This window comes from Psammomys obesus, unplaced genomic scaffold, assembly GCF_907164565.1.
Source record: "Psammomys obesus unplaced genomic scaffold, mPsaObe1.curated_primary_1811, whole genome shotgun sequence".
NCBI lineage: Eukaryota > Metazoa > Chordata > Mammalia > Rodentia > Muridae > Psammomys > Psammomys obesus.
Window position 1 is genome coordinate 9,857,676 of NW_026586173.1, and position 6,447 is coordinate 9,864,122.

Genomic DNA, 6,447 nt, shown 5'->3' on the forward strand with positions numbered 1-6,447 from the left:
TCTTTTTATTAGAGCTCTCTTATCTCTGCAGCCTTTTCTTGTTCAGTTTGTTTTCTTGAGTCTTTTTGTATTGTGTATGTATATTATATATATAATACACATACATATATGCATATATATATATATATATGAATCTACCTTCTATTAGATGTGTAGGTGGAAAAGATTCTTTTCCACTCTATTGGCTCCTTCTTCATGAAATTGATTTTATTGTTGTTGTGCAGAATCTTTTTAAGTTTATGAGGTCCCATTTGTCAGCTGGTGACCTTAATTTCTGAGCAAATGGAGTCCTATGACAACACTCTTTCTTGAATCTGTATTTTGCACGGTACTGCCTACATTTTTCTAGAGGCTTCAGCATTTTAGGTATTACAGTGACATTTGATCCATTTGAAGTTTATTGTTTGTTTAGAATGATAGATATGGGTCTAATTTCATTTTTCCACATATGGAACTCTGGCATTCCTGGCACCATTTGTTAAAGACGCTGCCTTTCCTCTACTGTGTATTTTCTGCATCTTTGCCTAAGATCTCATGGCTATAACTATTTGCATGCATATTTGCATTTTCTCTTTTGTTTCATTGATCTTTGTGTATTTTTGTCAGTATCATGCTATTTTGATTACTATCACTCTACAATTAAAAAACAAAAAAATCTCAATTCAGAGCAGACATGTTGCAAATGCTAACCAACATCATTGTAGTAGTGATTATCTTGAAGAACATAATTTAATATCCTCCTGGTGACATTGTCTGGAACGTTTCTTAGGCACTTCTTCTTTGGGCCTCATACAGGAAATACCTTCTTTCAGCTACATGGAACACTCCCGATTCATCATGCCATCATATGTTCCTATTTTAGGTTTGAGCCACAAAGGAATGAAATATTATCTCTATGTGGGATATTATATTGAGATATAATCAGGAAGCCAGAAAACCTAAAATCTAGGGCCCAAAGCGATAAATATTTGAGAGTTATTCTTAGTAGTTGTAAGCAAAACACCCAAGCATAGGCTTTGATTTTTTAAACCTACTTTATTTGTGATTCCTTAAGACTCTAACTCCCTTCCAACCATCAACCCTAGGTAGAAGAGACAAAACGTGAATAGGGAAATGGGTTATAGACCTCTTTAGACATAGTGTTTTGCAATGATTCCACTCTTCACTGCCAAAATATTCAGCAGTCTAGCAAACCAGCAATCCAGCAGTCCAGCAATCCAGCAATAGCAAAAGTAGCAACAAGGACCAGCAGCAGTAGAAGCAGCAACAACATAACTGAAGTGTTCTCCAAAGCGCTTCTCTCTAAGAGCATCTCAAAATAACCTAACCCCTCCCCCCTTCTGGGCTCCTATTTATGCTTTCTCATAAGGATGTTTACAGCTGGCAAAAACCACACCCCCTCCCTCACAAGGCAATTTCCAGCTGACCAAGATCACTTGCCCTCTCTTGAGGCTGTTACCGGCTGGCAAAGATCACAAGCCCTCTCACAAGGCTATTATCAGCTGTGGGTTCTCAGGTCCCACACTTGGGATTACAACAAAAACATATTTACATAACACAACCAAAACTTTCACTACATTCAAGAGAGCAACTTAAAGGACGATTTGTTTGGGTTCTTTGCATCAGAGGCTTCAGTGCATGGCAACTTGTTTCAAAGAAAAGCATGACGGCATCAAAAATGTGTGGAACATGAGGCTACTCATCTAACTGCCATTAAGAACCATTGAGAAGAAGCATCCCACATCATGGTGGATAGAAAGCTAAGACAGCCACCAATGACACATTCTTCAATGACATACTTCCTTCAAAAAAGTCCTGCCTTCTACCATCTTTCAATAGTCTATTTATTTAGTGTGTAGAGCAAGCATTTCATTAAGATTTCATTAAGCCATCATGATCTATTGGTTTCTTGAACTAGCTTTATAAAAGCATGTGGAGGTATTCTCCATTCGTTTATCTATGTGTTTTTGTTTTTCACAGTCAAGTTGGCAACCAATATTAACACTCACAATATTTAATATGCGATTTCCTGCAGTATACCATAATAAAAGAGGTCTCTTGATGGCCTTATTTGAGTTGAAAGTATGAATCACATCCATCCCAAGGTCTCCAGAGATCTAACCTAATTTAGGGCAAAACTCACGCTGGCAGCCAACATCTCTGATGAATGCTCAAGATGATGGATACACATTACAGTCCTGGTTCTTTCCTAACACTCATTTTCTCTAGTTCATCTCTGGTGATTACTTGTCAACCTATATCAAGGAGACTTGAAATGATGTGGACAGCTTTGCTTCTCTCCAAATTTATTTTCCTTGATTGTTTATAGGTGTCTAAGGACTGTGGGTATTTAAAACTCAATGAATGAAATTGTGTAAAGTTGAAAGGCAATCTCATTTGCTATTTATGCAATTTGGGTCTTAGTACTTGGAGTAAAAAGGCATTTGCACAATAAGACATACGTAGGCAGTAAAACAATGCATGTGAAGCCAAAAGGAACACCTGAGCTCAAGACTGGAGGTTGAAAGAGACTTCATAAAGAGGGTGGAGAAAACATGAAAACAAGATCAAACCATTCTATGCTTTGTTAAATCCAAATGATATTTTCTTCTTATCTTAATCTTCTATTTCCCTTCTTACAACCACAGCATAGTATTTTCTTTCTCTATGTTCATCATTTGTCTATAATTTTACTATTTGGCTCATATCACGTTTTAATCTTACTCTGATGCAGATTCCAAATCCTCTGTCTTCAAATCCCTCGCAACCCAACCTTTCCCAGGTAATGTCTCACTATGGAGCTGGTGATAACCCATAGTTTTCTGGGTGTCCTAGTTTAACCTCAGTCTCCCAGTTCTTCTGCTTCAGGACACAGAGTTCCATGATTTTAGGTGTGCATCACCATGCCTCCTTAAATTATTTAGGTGACTTCTTTTTTAATTTGCATGTGTTGGTTAATTTCATGTTTTAATTTAGCTAGACTATCCTGACCAGATATTTGGTAAACATTAGACTCAATGCGACTGCAAAGGAACTGATGGAAAGAAAGATGAGGATGTGTAGCTGTGTGGGGGTCAGATATGGTTCACTTCTGCTCTTCACTGTATGGGACACAATAACAATAAGTCCCATGGCATTAACATATTTTCCCCTCCTTGGGTAGTTCTGACATTAAAGAATAATTCCTACAAAACTTATCTTTAAACAAACAACCAAAGCAAAATCCAACCTCAGACTCAAAGGATTATTGACAAGATGCCTGCTAAGAATCTACCCAATGGGGCTGGAGAGATGGCTCAGAGGTTAAGAGCACTGGCTGCTCTTCCAAAGGTCCTGAGTTCAATTCCCAGCAACCATGGTAGCTTATAACCATCTATAGTGAGATCTGATGTCCTATTCTGGCTTACATGTTGGCCTAATACTGTATGAATAATAAATAAATCTTTAAAATAAAGAATCCACCCAATGGTAAAGAAGTGTTTGGTTATAATAAAGATTGGTGTGGAAGTAAAGGGGGTAAATTGGTTGAAAATCCATTGAAGACATTCTGACCACTGTGAGGCCTTAAGAAAAATACATTAGATAAAACACATAACAGAGTGATTCATTTCTGAGACAAATATGAATGGCCTACTAAAAGTCTGTAGAAATATGCCCAGGAGTGGTATAGCTGGATCTTGAGGTAGCACTATTCCTAATTGTCTGAGAAAGCACCAGATTGATTTCCAAAGTGGTTGTACAAGTTTACATTCCCACCAGCAATGGAGGAGGGTTCCCCTTTCTCTACATCCTCTCCAGCATGTGTTCTCACTTGAGTATTTTACCTTAGCCATTCACTAATCAAGAAGGAGGACCCTGGGTAAGGTGCTCAATCTTCATTCAGAAAGGAAATGGAATGGACATCGGAAGAGGGAGAAAACAGGGAACAGGACAGGAGCTTGCCACAGAAGTCCTCTGAAAGACTCTACCCAGCAGGGTATCAAATCAGATGCTAAGACTCATAGCTACACTTTGAGCAGAGTGCAGGGAATCTTATGAAAGAAGGGGGAGATAGAAAGACCTGGAGGGGACAGGAGCTCCACAAGAAGAGCAACAGAACCAAAATATATGGGCCCAGTGGTCTTTTTTGAGACTGATACTCCAACCAAGGACCATGCATTGAGATAACATAGAACCCCTGCACAGATGTAGCCCATGAAAGCTCAATGTCCAAGAGGGTTCCCTAGTAATGAGAACAAGGACTGTCTCTGACATGAACTCAGGGGTGACTCTTTGATCACCTCCCCCTGAGTGGGAAGCAGCCTTACCAGGTCACAGAGGAAGACAATGCAGCCACTCCTGATGAGACCTGATAGACTAGGGTCAGAGGGAAAGGGAGGAAGACCTCCCCTATCAGTGGACTGGGGGAGGGAAATACGAGAAAAAGAGGAAGGGAAAGTGGGAGTGGGAGGGGACAAGGGATGGGACTACAGCTGGGATAGAAAGTGAATGAATTGTAATTAATAAAAAAAATAAATAAATTTAAAATTTTTTAAAGTCTATGGAAAATGATTTCATACGAACATCTTTATTTGTTTCTAATTGCCATAAATGTGCTATTTTATTCTTGATCTCCATTACAGACACAGAAGTAAGACAGTTCCATCATGTACTGCACTAAAGTGTCCTCTCCATAAGGAACATATCATTCATGTTAGAAAGGACTATAATATATTTTGAACTGGATATATAGAGGAGACAAAAACTTAATCTATTATATCCAATCTTTTAAACATTGCCCGTTGAAGAAAGAAACGGTGTCCCTGCTGAAGGAACTATAAAACACATAAAGTCTTTTCTAATGGAAAGATTTTAAATCTTTACTTTAGGACTCATTTCATGTACTCCATTATACAGACAAATGACTCAGTTAAGCTCAGTTGCATTTTAACAGTGTTGCTCTAGTGTAGTTAATTGAAACAGAAATTATCATTTATTTTAAAAACAATTTAAAGACAAACAATATCCTATTTTTAGAATTACTGCTCTTGCCAGACCCAGTGTTTATTGTTTCTTGGTATATTTTTGTTAACTCTGTGTAAGGAATTAATTTCCCTGTGGTTGTAAAGACCAATATTTTGTGTAAATGTAAGTTCACTCACATCATTTTTCAAAAAACATAATTTTAACACTAATTTCCCCAATGTGCAATGAAATCCTAAAAGTTTAAGTGATTCTTCTAGATGAGATCAATGTTTAAACAGGCAGACTTTAGGTAAACAGATTACCTTTAAAAATTGATGTGAAATATTTAAGAGAGAAGACTAAGGCCTATAAGAAGAAAGAAAGAAAAAGAGGGAGAGAGAAAAAAGAAAGAAAGAGAGAGAGAGAATAAAGGAACAGGGGGAGGGATGATGGGAAAAAAGGGAAGGAAGGGAAGGAGGGAGGGCGGAAGGAAGGAAGGAAGGAAGGAAGGAAGGAAGGAAGGAAGGAAGGAAGGAAGGAAGGAAGGAAGTGAAATGCTCCGTGGATCCCTCCTCCTTTCGTGTCTGGTTATTGATGGGCCCACTCTTGTGCAGACCCAGATAGTATTTTACACAGCTTCTCTCTACCTTCTGGCTCTTACCTTCTTCTTTATAACTGCTCATTCTACCACCACTTATTATGAGAACCTCGTGCTGCCATGAGTTTCAGTATTCACTGCATTTCACTGGAAAGAGATTTCTCTAATTAAAACTGAGAGCTATAATTGTCTATAAGTATAAACACATAATTAGAAAATAGCTTGGTGCTATGTCAAGTTAGCTAAACAATAAATTTAAGTTGTCCACTGACGTAGGCTTTTGAGCAAGTTTACAGTACCAGCTATAGATTTCCTCCTGTGGAATGGACTTCAAATGCAGGAAAAGAGCAACTGGTTATTCCCACAATGGACATGCCACTATTGTGCAAGCAGGCACATCTTGCCTGGAAAGTCATAGTCTGTAAGGTTCATAGCTAGGTAAGGCAATTAGTGTCTTTCCTCTCCCAGAAGCCTGCATAACATATCCCAGCACCATGAATATAGATGAATTTCTCTATTTTCTGCACACACGTTGTATGTGTGCTTTCTACAATAGGATGTTATCATTTGGCACTGTGGATAGCCGAGAGGTAAGGCAAGAGCCTGTGCTGTTGAGGGGCCTCTAAGACCTTCCTGTTCAATAACTTATAAGAGGTTTGGCCACACGTGGGACTGGAGTTTTTGTTTAGTAATCTACAGTCTCTAGAAGGAGCTTTTTCTAGCTATGCAGAGAATTCCCATGCCAACTTAGTTTGGTTACAAAAGAGTAGGTTTCCATGTGGCTTTCTCACATCCCTTTGTTTTGGTTAACCCCTTTCCCCAACCCTTCATCTCCTCTCTCCCACCACTCCCTCCCTGTTTAAGCATTTATACCTGCAAATCCACTTCCCCCTCTACTTTCACAT